At 38.6% G+C, this 14,459-nt stretch overlaps 1 long non-coding RNA gene and 1 pseudogene across 1 annotated transcript; one reads left to right on the plus strand and one right to left on the minus strand.

Annotated features, from left to right (window-relative positions):
- The first annotated feature begins 291 nt into the window (after nucleotides 1-291).
- On the plus strand, nucleotides 292-1,243 carry LOC119770073. The gene is made up of 4 exons (XR_005278645.1): nucleotides 292-625; nucleotides 684-762; nucleotides 836-903; nucleotides 1,001-1,243. It is a non-coding gene; the product is annotated as an uncharacterized LOC119770073 (long non-coding RNA).
- Nucleotides 1,244-1,991: 748 nt separating this feature from the next.
- LOC119770070 lies at nucleotides 1,992-7,188 on the minus strand (annotated as a pseudogene).
- Nucleotides 7,189-14,459: the final 7,271 nt, after the last annotated feature.

Raw genomic sequence — 14,459 nt, forward strand, 5'->3', positions numbered from 1 at the left:
CCAATCAGGGCAAAATTTAATCTTTTGTCTTCTAGAATTTTTATAAAACCACTACACTTACAACACAAACAAGAAGCCAAGAACCATCATCATCATCGATCGCGGCTTCCCAGCAGCCGATCGATGCCGATTGCGCGCTTACTCTCGCGAGTGCGTGATCTCCCAGCTAACCGTACGCACATAAGGCACGTATGCACTAGATATTGGGCAATTTCAAGACCGAAGGCCGATCGTTGAATGATTACCCTAGCACATAACACAACATGCACACCCACCGATTATGTTTATGCTCATCATCACATCAACATACCGGACCGACATCAACCATGCCAGCATCAAACTAATTTCCCGTTGGGGAAATCAAGTCGAGCAGCCACCCTGGCGACGCCCCGGTACTCACTCTCCAATCTCTTATCGGCCAACGTCAACCAGAGCCGTGAGTGATAAGACGAGGCGCGATCGGTCAACCAATATAGCCGATCGTCGCCCGCAGATCGTCATCAGTCACTGGTTTAGCGTAAAGGAGACCGCGTCGATCGTCAACCCGTCAACTTTTCCGCCGGACGATCGACCTCAGGAAGAAGTTTTGTCCGAGGATTTTTGTGGTGAAAACCGTCTCACCAGTGTAATTTTTGCGGATTTTGTGGTGTTAGCGTAATTGTAATTTTGATTGTTTCGCCTAGGAGGAAGAACAAGGCGTGGAATAATAACCGCACTGGAGTGCGAGGTGCCGCGACACCGTAAATTGGTCGTGGTGGAGAGGTAGAGTGGCGACCCTCCCTCGTGTGCTTAATTGGTGTTAATTTGAGTCTTTTTTGTACTTTTTGTGTGCTAGTGAGGTGGCGTCTACGTTCAGCATGGATAGCATGGCCATGCTGGAGTAGTTAGGAGTACTTGAGATCGGTAAGAAAAAAATCTAACCGCCATTCTAAAATAAGTCCCAAAAAATGTGCTTCGTCCCTGAAATGTGTGCTAATTTCTATTGTCTGCCATTGTGCAGGCCTTCATTTCCTGTTTCGCAAGCTAAATTCCATCATGGCTGGAGCCGTGGTGTGGAGCGGTGCGCTGCTGTGCATTCCTGCCGACTGGACGGCGGGGCAAATGCACCGGATGGCCGGCGTTCTCGCCGGTGACCAAGCTGGGTTCTGCCCGGGCAGCAACGTTGTTCCGGATCGTCGAGGGATACACGGGGGTCACACACACACACACAGGTTTACACCCGCAACTCTAGTTTTAAGGACGCCAACTACACAGAAAAAAATATTTCTGTAAATTTACATTATTTATCATGTACCAAAAGGTATCATGATAAATGATGTATATTTACATTAGATTCATTGGAAATTTACATGACTTTCATTGTAAATGTTCCAATTGAAAATCTATTGAAATCGTGTAAATTTCCACCAAATCTAATGTAAAATTACACAACCAGAAAAATTTTTTTTGCTCCGCTGAATCTAGAATCTGCTACAATATTCAGATTCTAAATTCAACGGAGCAATACAAATGAGTTTTTATCGGTGGTATCTACACTGAGGAACATACTCACCAGACTCGGTGCTTTCCTTAATCGTGTCTTCTTGAGCTTGATGATGGGCTCCTCGGGCAACAAATGGTTTTGTGTTTGATTGAAATCAGCTTAACAGTTCCGTTACAAACTGAAAAATCCAACGCAGCAATCTATGGAAGCAAATGCAAGGCCAAATTCGTCAGCAGCAACATATTCAACAACGGTGCTATCATCCGCAGCAGAAGTTTCCCTCCCTGATGTGACGATCAAGAAACCCAGCACGCGCTTGAGAAGGTGATTTACCGGTGGCAACTGTCCAATTGTTTTGACCTGTGAATTGTAAAATAATGACTTAGTAAACAGTACTTATTTGACTCTGCCGTTTGATGTCTTACCTCTTGAGACTTTTCCATCCCGTGCAAGCTGGATCGGCCCTGAATTAGGTGCTTGCTAGTTTCGTTCAGCCGGATACTCTGTACTACAGCGTTAAATCCAACAGAACGATGCAGGACTTCTTGATGTACCGGCGCATCTTCAGGCGGGTCACGTCCTGGTAGAACATAACTCCACGGTGCACACGACTCGTCGAACGATCATCCGGCTGCTATTATTTTGCAGTAACATGACCGTCTCCAGAGCAATATTGACCGCCAGATCGGACTAACGGCTGATGAATTTGGAGTCGATGCAAGCTTTGACCACCACTTCCAACATAGCCTTGTCCTACGGAACGCTGGCACCCTCCTGCAGCAGCTTGATCATATCCTCCAACGACTCCCGATACGCCCGGATGAGAACCGTCCGACTAATCTGCTACTGCAGGAACAGCTCTGCCACGGTCAATATTTCGACGCCCAGCACTATCACCGAGGTGGTTCCATCACCACCTCCTCGTCCTGGGTTCGGGCAATCATTATCATACTGTTCGCCACCGGATGTTGGGACGTAATCTCGAGCAGGATCATATTTCTATCGTTGGTCATCACGATTCTGACCATCTGGTCCATCAGCATGGTTCGCGGTCCCAAACAGGATCAACAATCGTCTAACGGAAAAGAATAAAACAAAATAAATTAATCTCATTCAACAACCCAAGCAGAAAGAAGATCAAGACTCATGACTCACCTTGCCGGCATTGATGTTTTCTTTGTTTACCAGCTGCACTTTTCGTGTTCTGATCTGAAAGCTGCCAAATTGGATTAGTTTGAATCCCACGCCACGTAAACTTTCCGCTGTTACTCTTTTTATCATTGAAGTTGGTGTTTATCTGAAAAATAAAAAAGTAAACACAAAGTATCATTTCTTAGACACACACAAAAATCTAATATACTTATCTGAATGACAATTGTTTTGATTTCTGCTACTGCTTATTTAGTAGTATTCTGCTCTGACCAGATTCTCTATAAGGTTCCGGCCTGAGTTCCAAACTTTCGATGCGATCTACACCTGCAGCTGCGGTGGTGGCGAATTTGAGGAATCGCGAAATCGTCCCGGCGTTGACATCTGCGTCGTAATCGCAGCTCCTGTTTGTGGAGCAAAAACATGTCAGAAACTCAACAAGATTTTTTGGCAACTTACCTTACCTTCTCCATCACCGGCCACCGCAGCCAGGTGCAGATCGCACTGAAAGTTTAAAATTAGAGCTGGCCCGTGAGTCTGCTTTGAACTCGCTGTAGTTTCGCAACTATCAAAACAACAAAACAAAAAAATCCAGCCTTCTTCGAGTTTGACGGGCCAGATTTGACAGATTTTGATTTCGATGATTTCGATGACGAGGGAATGCCCAGTGCTACACATTCATTGAGAATCGAGTGTCTATCATTGTATAAACAAAGGCGTATTCACAAAACCCATTTTAAAACGACTGCTCTCAAACAACTTTTTATTCGATCTGTTTTGTTTTGCTTTGCTGTCAAAAAGTTGTGGCAATTTCAATTTACATGTGTTTTGTAATAACATTAGATGAATTTTACATCTATTTTAGTTTTTACATGTTTAGATTCATTATTGATTGACAAAAACCATGTCCAGTTACATGCCATTTATTATTTACATTCGTTTAGATTTTACATGATTGCTAAATACATCAAATTTAGCGATTTACATTGGATTTCAAATTTACATTTGGTGGAATTACATGAAAAACACACTTTACATGACATGGACATTTACAGATTTTTTTCTGTGTAGGTTTAGTTCGCCAATATAGATGTAAGTACGCTAAAATCCCCTCTTTTATTTCTGTGTAGGTTGAATTTATCCTTGTCTTGGGAGGGCTGGTTGATTATCTGGGATTCTGTTGGAATTCGACCCATTTTTATTGTTTGCTGTGTTCTATTGCTTCTGTGCAGGAAATGGTACTCCTGCTATTCAATAGTACTCCATCTTGTCTCATGCTCGCACTTTCCCCGGAAATGGGGAGGTGACAACCTTTTGCAATGTTTTTAAACAACAATTGGCAGGCAACATAAATAGTTTTCATTGATTTAACTCCTTAAATCTGTGGCGTAAACGCCATTACAAAGTAAAGCTTTTGAAATAAATCTCCTGACGTACATCAATATAACCATTTTTTTTCTAAATTTTGATGTAAGTTTCTGTCGTCGTTATTATGGAATAAACACAAAAAAGAACTTGTTTAAATGCATTTTAATTTGAATTAATCGATATAACATATTAAAAAAATGGTTCTAACATCAAGTTTATTTTTTTATATTTCTCTGGTTCGCAACTATTGTTTATGTTGGACGTCCTCTTCCCGTGCCAAACGCTAACACTTAAGAAGTTATTAGACTACGGCAAATAAACATGCAACAAATTACTGCACAGAAGCAAAAATCATAATTTTGAAAGGTTGAAACCCTGTTTTTTAATACTTTAGTAAAAAATGTAATAAATGTGAACCCGATGAAAATTCACCACTTTTTGATGAAATATTACACATTTTTTGACACAAAATCTGTTTGAAAATATTATCATCATTATTTATTCTGTGTGGGAAATATTTTTGAAATAGTAAAAATACATTTTTTAATGCAGGCGTCAAGTTCTTCAAGTTTGAACTTATAGATTTATTTGAAAGCTTGTGGGTAATTCTCTATCGACTCACACGAAATCGGAAAAAGTTGCCCGACCCCTCTTCGATTTGCGTGAAACTTTGTCCTAAGGAGTAACTTTTGTCCCTGATCACGAATCCTAGGTCCGTTTTTTAAAAATTCTCCGTTACTCGATTGTAAAAAAAAATGGAACATGTCATTTTATGGGAAATTTAATGTACTTTTCAAATCTATATTTACCCAAAAGGGTAATTTTTTCATTTGAACCAAAATTTTTCATTTTAAAATTTCATGTTTTTCTAATTTTGCAGGGTTATTTTTTGGAGTGTAACAATGTTCTACAAACTTGTAGAACAGACAATTACAAAATTTTTGATAAATAGATAAAAGGGGTTTGTTTATAAACATCGCGAGTTATCGCGATTTCACGAAAAAAAAAGTTTTGAAAAAGTTACTTTTTGCGTTTCTCTTTGTTTCGTCGTCCGTGCCTGTCGCGGGTGACCATGAACGGCCATGATCAACGACGACCAACTTTTTCAAAACTTTTTTTCGTAAAATCGCGATGACTCGTGATGTTTATAAGCAAAACCCTTATGTCTATATATTAAATTTTTTGTAATTGTCTGCTTTACAACTTTGTAGAACATTGTTACACTCTAAAAAATAACCCTGCAAAGTTAGAAAAAACACGAAATTTAAAATGAAATATTTTGTTCTAAATGAAAAAATGACCCTTCTGGGTCAATAAAGATTCGAAAAGTACATTAAATTTCCCATAAAATGACATGTTCCAAAAAATTTTTACAGTAATGGGAGAATTTTTAAAACTTCTTTTGTGTTTTTTTCGATGAAAAATAAGTTTTTGCAGAATTCTACATAAAACCCGGGCAGACGGTAATAATAAAATTAATAATATTTCAATAACAAATCCTGTTAAAATAACAAAAAGTGTTATTATTTTATCCTGAAGTTCAACTTAAAGAAGAAAAAATAATAACAGTTTCTGATAAAATATCAAAATTTGGTATTGAAGTGATATTATATTGAAATTGTTTAATAACATGCTAATAAGAGGAAATGTTATACATTTCAAAACCTCTCCTAATAACAAAATTTGTTATTCGTTCGGTATACTGACTTAGAAATAAAATAACCATAAATCGCACAAATGAAAAAGTTTCTGAGTGTCCATAACACAAAATGTTATTATTTTTTCTTTGGTTAAATATTGTTTAGGTCTTTGGGATAATTTTGTCTAATTTCGTCGGGGTCATTATTTTGGCCATGAAATGGGGTCCTTAAGCTAAAATTATTCTTAAAAGTTGAAATTTTTGAAAGTTGATTTTTTAATTATTCGATACACCCCCTAAAAGGCTTTGTTTAAAATGTTTAGAACTATGGGATAATTTTGACCAATTTCGTCAGGGTCATTATTTTGGCCATGAAATTGGGTCCTTAAGCTAAAATTATTCTAAAAAGTTGAAGTTTTGAAAGTTGATTTTTTTTAATTATTTGATATACCCCCTAAGGGAATTTGCTAAAATTGGCTAGAACTATGGGATAATTTTGACCAATTTCGTCGAGATCATTATTTTAGCCATGAAATGGGGTTCTTAATCTAAAATTATTCTGAAAAGTAGACATTTTGAAAGTTGAATTTTTTAATTATTTGATATACCCCCTAAAGGACTTTGTTTAAAATGGTTAGAACTATGGGATAATTTTGACCAATTTCGTCAGGGTCATTATTTTGGCCATGAAATGGGGTCCTTAAGCTAAAATTGTTCAAAAAGTTGAAATTTTGAAAGTTTATTTTTTTTTTGATTATTTGATATACCCCCTATGGGATTTTACTAACATTGGCTAGAACTATGAAATAATTTTGACCAATTTCATCGGGGTCATTTATTTCACCATGAAACAGGGGTTTCAAGCTGAAATTAATCCAATAAAATTAACTTTTGAGAGTCATTTTTTTTTTTAATTTTGTTATATAGCCTAACGAAATTGATTTACTTATTGAGAATTTTTGAAGTGTGAATAACAAAAGCTGTTATTATTTTCACAGAGCCAGGAAGTCGGAGCTGACGTTGAAGTTCGAGCTGGAGTGAGACCTCGGAGACTGCATCGGATTCAGCAAATTTTCAGCAACTTTTACTTGGAGTCGGAATCTGTGAAGTCGGGTATTTTTGGAGAGCTGAAGTCGTCGTTGACGTCATATCCTGCATCCAGAGTCGGAGTTGTCTTCAAAGTATGGATTCAAAGTCGCTTGGAGGAACCCGACTCTGCAGCCCTGACTATTACAGAGGAGTTATGGCATCTGCAGGTTTATTTACAAATTACAAATAAACTAAAACAATAACTTTTTTTGTTATGGAGACATACCAGTTAAATAACATTTTTTGTTAATATGCTGCTTCACCTCTCCGCACAAAATAACAAATCTTGTTATTCCTTCATGATTCCTTCTGTGTTATTGGTTTGTTATTGCAATAACAACATAATAACAGTTTATGTTATTCTTCGAACAAATCTTTGTTATTGATTTTTTTTTATTTTAACAACTAATCCGATCATATCAATAACATATTTCGATCTTCTCACAATATCAAAAACTGACCTTCCCAAGTTATTTCCGTCTGCTTGGGAAGTCCTTTTGACACCAAATTTCTATCTCATCACCGTTTCAGGCTGCAAATTATTGAAAAACACCTCTTTTTTCGCATGTTCAAAAATGGAAGGGGTCGTACCGCCCCTCCGACACGAGATATCAAAAAACAAACCTCGGATTCGTGATCAGGGACAAAAGTTACCCCTTAGATCAAAGTTTCACGCAAATAGAAGACGGATCGGGGCAACTTCTGTGTGAGTTGGCGGAGAATTACCCACATATCAACAAATTAAAAAATAAAAATAGTGTTTTTTGTGCAAATCAAGTTTTAGTGACAAAAAGTGAAATGAAAAATCACCAATTTTTTTACCGTGTATCATTTTTTTAGTGTAGTCCATTTCAATACCTACAACTTTGCCCAAGACACCAAATCGATCTAAAAATTCCTTCAAAAGATACAGATTTTTGAATTTTCATACATCATTTTTGTATGGACAGCTGTCAAATTTGTATGGAAAATTATATGGACAAACTAATGATGTAAAATGGCTTCTTTGGGCATACTGAAGGCACCAAAAAAGTTTCGCCCGGATTAAAAAATACAAAAAAATCGAATGACCGAAATCTCAGAAAATTGCTCAATTTAAAAAAACAACGGGAACTTAGATGCATCCCCTTAAAATCTGCGTACAAATTTATTTACAACAATGTTTGACAATTTTTTCAATCAGATTGTTGATTGACAGCGCAAATATTTTGAAATTAGGGTTGGTTTTCATATGTTTGACAAGTTAAGCACGTGCTCCTAACTCCATCCAATTGGTTGATTTTCACTATTTAAACAACCAATTTTGCCCAACTAATGTTTGAAACTTTCTTGCTCACTTCTTATTGAGCTATTTATCTCTCGATATCACTATTTAAATACAATTTTTTTAAATAACTTCCAGCAAACAACTCTAGACCACCCTCTGATTATCGCATGATAATCGCGGAACAAAGTGTTAATTTTAATTTTCGAGGCCACACATTTTCCCAACCGAAGCGTTTGTTTATTCATTTGTCTATGCACAAAAGCAGTTCATTTGGAACTTGTGTCGGATTTATCTACAGATCGGTACCTGCAAGCGCTGCGGAGGTTCATAGGTCGCCGTGGCAGACCCGCAGAGATCTGGTCTGATAACGGAACAAATTTTGTTGGTGGTAAAAATCGGCTTCAAGAACTGTTCGTTTTGATGAAAGACTCAGAGCACAAAGAGAAGGTCGCTAAGGAGTTTGCTGATCAAGGCATTCGTTGGATTTTCAGCCCACCAAGTGCACCCCACTTTGGCGGTTTGTGGGAGGCCGCTGTACGATCAGCAAACCACCATCTGCTACGAGAGTTGGGGGAAGAAACGTTAGCCATCGAAGACATGACAACTTTGTTGGTTCAGGTCGAAAGTTGCATGAATTCTCGCCCAATCACACAATTGTCAGACGACCCAAACGATTTGGAACCCCTAACACCTGGACACTTCCTCGTAACTTCTTCGCTGCAGTCTTTGCCGGATCCAAGCTACCTCGACGTGCCCACAAACCGACTCAACTACTGGCAGCAGGTTCAACGCAAGGTCCAAGAATTCTGGAGACGTTGGAAACGCGACTATTTGTCGCAACTTCAGAGCAGAACTAAACGTTTGTATGCAGCAGTCCCAATTGAAGTTGGCCGGCTAGTAGTCGTGGTGGACGACAACCTGCCACCAATACGTTGGAAGCTCGGCAGAATACACACGGTACATCCCGGGGACGATGGGGTTGTACGGGTGGTAACGCTGAAGACGGCTTCGGGATTCCTGAAACGCCCGGTGGAAAAATATGTTTATTACCACGTCCGGATGAACAGCCAACAACAGACTCTACAGAGGAAAAATGAAAACATCACTTTCCCATCCCCTCCCACTCCCACTCCTCGAAGAGGATTTTTTTATTTATTTTCAGAAATGCTGGATATTTCTGGGTGGGTGAGAATGTTCGGGGATACAACCCTGGATCACCGCGAGCTATTGTGCCAGTCCATCGAGCGACGAGCTCTGGACCGCGATTGCGTGGTTGCTGCAGCGGGAACGAGATGGCCAGCGTCATCGATAGTCATCGACGGACCAGCAGCAGCAGATCGGGGAGCGAGTTGATGTCGCCGATTCTCAGAGAGGATCGACGAGGATGAGCTTTGCATGACCCGTATCAACATGACCCAATTATTATATAAGCTAAGAAATTACGTAACTAAAACTCTCAGTCATTCCTGGTCACCAGATGAAAAAAGGTCAAGCTAGGCCCTCGCACAAATTTTAACGTGTGGTTCAATAAGAACATAGTTTGTTAGGTGCTAGAAAAATAAATGTAGTTTGTCGAAATATAAGTGGTTTCCTGTCTAAAGTGTTGTACGTGATTTTATTTGTTCAAACCGTTCGCTAACCCGGAACCTGGCCCGGTTGGAACCCGGGTAATCTGCCTTGACCCGTTGGAAGTCCCTCACCGAATTGTCCATCATCGGTGCTCACCCGTTCCCGTCAACCAGTGGTCGATGTGGAGTGCTGGCTGGACCGTTGCCAAAATGCTGTCACGTTCAGCGTGGTGATTTATGGCATTGCAATATCAGCCAAAAGGGCACATGTTCTGGGAATGAATTTTGAAAATTTTATTCATTGAATAAATTTTGATGTGCCAAAATTTTAACGTCCGAAAAGTGACCCCTAGTGTGAACATTTCCCGGGAGGAACAGAACTTGAAATTAATCAATTTAAAAACTGACGGCACGATTAATAATTGCCGATAATGAACGTAATTGATAGGGTAATTTACTCTCCGGTTGAAGGGTTGAAGGATGCCCCCAACTACACCCACGTGTGGTTATGTCCTCGTTAGGGCAAAAGGGCCCGGTTTTTTTTGCGTCAGTACGGAGCAAAACTTTGTCCTTTCGCATGATCAACTGTTGGCGGGCTGACTTCGTCAGCCTGTGGTCAATAATTTTCTGATGAGGTTTTCACCCAGTCAACACGTGTCAATCAAGAGTGAGGGGGGCAGAACTGAAAATTAATTAGACCGGAACTGGTTGAAGTGATGAATGGAGCCAGCTGAGAGTGACTTTTTTTTCACTCTGGAAAGCTTTCAAAACTTGAATTGCGAAGTGAAGTAAATCAACGGAAATTACAATAACAAATCAGCTTTTATTACTTCAGGGCATCGTGCTGATCCTTCGCCGAGGAATCTGAGCACGGATAAAGCGCAGTGGAAAATCTGAGACCCACCTCGGCGAAATTTGATTTGTTGGAAGCAAATCGAATTATGTTTCGGATTTATGAACGACTGAAAATTTACACCTCTTCTCGAACGGACGAATGGACCACCAACGTGCAGAAATATTTCCATCTTTTGAAGCAAATTCGAGAAGTAAGACGTTCACTTTGAAGTCAGGAAAATCATTCGTGGGAATTGCAGGTCCCCCCTGCAAGACGGCAAAAATATCCAATTTCATTGTGCAAAGATATTCCTGAGTTGCAAAACCCACCTCAGTTCACAGGAATCGGAGTGGAGTTCTAACGAGCAGCAGAGAAATGGGACGTCAAGGTGCGCTTTCAAAGAAAATTCTTTTTTAAAATTGCAGAATTTCCCCCAACTTTCCCTCACTTTGCAACCCCACCGCGTTCACGTAATTGTCAACAATCGTGGTAATTCAATTTCGTGGCCACCACGCGTGACAATAATACCGAACGAGGGTGCATGTCGCCAAGGTCCCGCTGCATGTGGGAGGGATTCTACTTTTTTTTCCGCTCTCAAATGGAAGTAAATGCAAACGACGCATTGCACACACACATGTATAATCCACGTGGGGGAAAATGAGAGGTCTCTCGAGACATAGAGACCGACTTACGTATTGACAAGGGCCCATTAGTTGCAATGAACGGTGGCTCAGCTGGTTAAGGGCTGATGGAAGTAGTTGTTGTTGATGCATTTAGAGATGCTGGAAAGCAGGAGTTCAAAAACTGTAAAAATTAAAATATAAATTGAAAGAAATTTTTATCAAAATTCGTCTACGTTTTAGTGCCGAAAATATCAGTATAAAAATCAAATTTGAATGAAAATCTATGAAAAAAACAAATCTGATTACCGTTTGACAAATCGATGCAGTCTAGCTATCTTGTCGTACGTACGTCTTTTTGACGTTCCAAGAAAAACGCGTTTTAATGTTTGACCTTGAATAGAGGAGAAAAGCAACTCGCGACAAAATTTTGAGGCTAGGAATTTTGACAGGTATGAATTCCATAAAGTATTCGCCTCCTTTTCTCTCCCACAGAAAACCTGGGAACGAGGTAGCTGTCAAACTAGGCCAAAATGTTAAAGTCACTCACAAAATGAACTTTGAGTGATTTGAGTTCATTTCTGACGTCACGATTTTCTCCTTTATGTAAACAATAACAAACACGTTTTGTTTGGTTGACCATTCTGTGGATTGCCCCGAAGTTTGGTTACATTTTATCAGTTTCTGATGAATATTGATCAGGTTCACATTTTAACACGTTTGTTGAGTAATATTACTCAAAAAATAGGTAATATTCAACCAACCAAATTTTCAACATTCCAAAATTCAACTTTCTTTTGCTGAATTTGAGAAATGTTGATATTTTGTAAGAACGATAGAACGTTGAATTCCCAAAATACGTTTGTTTCAATTTTTGATATTTTTCTATACGTTTTCTGATAATCTTGTGAGCCGTGGTGCAGGATAGTGCAAAATCTGATTCCAGAGATAGATTATTTGAATAAACGTATTTTTAGAAAAAAAATATCGAAATGAATATTCGTATCTTTTCAATAAAAACAATTTAAAATCAATCTAAGCTATCTTACAGGTCTGGTCAGATCTGAACTGACCATGAAGGTGTTGTACAGATGTAAATAGTTCGAATTAGTTTTAGCACACAATTTACACAGAATGAATTCGAAGACACACACACACACACTCACATTTAGGGTTAGTTAATTGAATTTACTTATGAACTAAACACACAAAAAATAATTGCATGCAAATACCGAAGACAATTCGAACCCAAATCGTGAAGATTCGTCGTGATCGGTAGTGATCTGTTATCTAGTGCTGCTGAAGCAAGTCCAGCGGACTGAGTGTGATCGTTAAGGTGATCGTGAAGCAACAACGACACTTTCACGGTGGAAGGTGCGAAGTGCGAGTGCCTATAGTGTACGGTAGTGAGGTGTTACCTGTCTCCGAGGTCTTCAGGTGCCACCAACGAAGGTGGGAAGCAAAACCTCCAACGTCCGGCACAAGTTCGAGCCCCGGCCCGAACAAGGTCTTTACAAAAAAAAAATGCTCATTCATGATTTTGGATCAAATTCTAAAATGATATAATTATTTTTATTGAAAAAAGTCTCACCAATTTTTAAAAATGACAAGCTTTTTATGTGACACTCAGACGAACTCATTTTCATAGACTAGAATCTAGGTTGAAATTTACACGAAATCATTGTTCAAATTTAAAGCTTTTAAAAATATTTTTTCAACGTTGGCTTTCTTTCTTAAAGTATTTAAATGACAACACATGTTAAAATTTCCAAAAAAAATATAACCAAATACAGAAATTCCCCACGAAAACAGCAAGATTCGAAAAAAATGTTTTTTGATCGGGCTCAAAATGTTCTGAGGGTTCCATGGCCGAAATAATTAAATCCGTTTTTTTTTGTTGGGACATTAGGACAACCTACACCGTATAAGGGTGGTCCAAAAAATGGCCATTTTCGTCGATTTTCGAAAAAACCACTTTAAAAAAAAACTTAACTCCCGGCCATCTTAACCGATTTTAGTTGTGTTAAACGCAAATGAAAGTCTATAAGTTGGCAATTTCATTAAAAATAGCAAGAAGTTTCAAAAATCTAGCCTAACATACGAAAATGTCGTATGAAAACTTAAAATGCTATTTTAAAGGTCTCGGGACCAAAGAGCCTATATCTGAAAATGATTATATGAGATTCCTCGGAAAATTTAACGTATAAAAAATGGTGCAGTTATGTTTTCAATATTCCGAGATATGTTTTTTAGAAAATAAAATGCGCGCAAAAACCGGAAAATAATGAAATCGGCAAAAAATCCACTTCAGTCACAAAAACTGCGATCACTTAAAAATTTCAGCGAGGACCTATACATGTTTGGGTACCAAAATTTTCGTAGTTGAAAGATGCAATTTCGACTCGTTTTTTTGCCATTTTCGTCATTTTTCCGTCTTCCGCGTGGCGCGTCAAGAATCCCAGTTTTTATTTTTAAAATATCGTATCGCAGAGAATTGAAAACATAACTTCACCATTTTTTGATGCTTTGTGCTAAATTTTTCGAGGAATCTGAGAAAAATATTTTCTGACATAGGCTCTTTGCTCTCGAGACCTTAAAAATAGCTTTTTAAGTTTTCATTTTTCCTTTTCAAATGTTTGAATAGATATTTAAAACTTTTAACTATTTGTTCTAAGGCCTATATAATACTGTTTGCGCTCAAGATATATCAAATCGGTTTAAATGGTGCAGAGTTGTTTTTCTAAGGTGGTTTTTGCGAAAAGTGACGAAAATGGCAATTTTTAGGACCTTCCTAACACGGTGTAGGTCATCTTGATGGTAAAAAAACGGGTTTTGGTAGGGAATTGCTGAATAGTGACTATATCACCTGATTGCGCACATAAGAGCGTCTGTAAGATCCTGTCGCACTTTCTTTCCTGGTAAATAGCAAAACTAGTGGCGTGTAACGAAAACTGAACTTTATTTTACTAAAACTCTTTACTCGCGTTCAAACTAGACTGTATTTAACAGAAACTGTACGGAACGGAACTGTTCTGACCTGTTCTGAGGTCTGTCAGGGAATGGGACTGATCTTGGGATGTTTTCCCTCAAGAAACTGAGCGGTCAGGACAAGTTCACTGACCCTTTTCCATCTGTTTGTGTTCTGTGAGTACAAATATGTGTGTGTTTACAAGTAACGTAGAGTGAGAAAACTAGACAACAGAAACTGCTGTAAAAACTACACGAAAACAGTACAGTACAAAAGTTTCTGACTAGAATCTTAATCTTGTGTGTAAACATGCCGCCCGCCTTGAAAGACGGCGGCTCTGAGCGTGCTTTCAACATTAATCTTCTAGCATAAACTCTCCGGTTAACTTCTGTACTGTCTTGGTCTGAACTGTTACAAAACTAATGTGTGTATGTGTGTGATCAAACGATCAATCGTCTTTTCTTCCAACCGAG

This window comes from Culex quinquefasciatus, chromosome 3 (assembly GCF_015732765.1).
Source record: "Culex quinquefasciatus strain JHB chromosome 3, VPISU_Cqui_1.0_pri_paternal, whole genome shotgun sequence".
In the NCBI taxonomy this organism is placed as follows: Eukaryota; Metazoa; Arthropoda; class Insecta; order Diptera; family Culicidae; genus Culex; species Culex quinquefasciatus.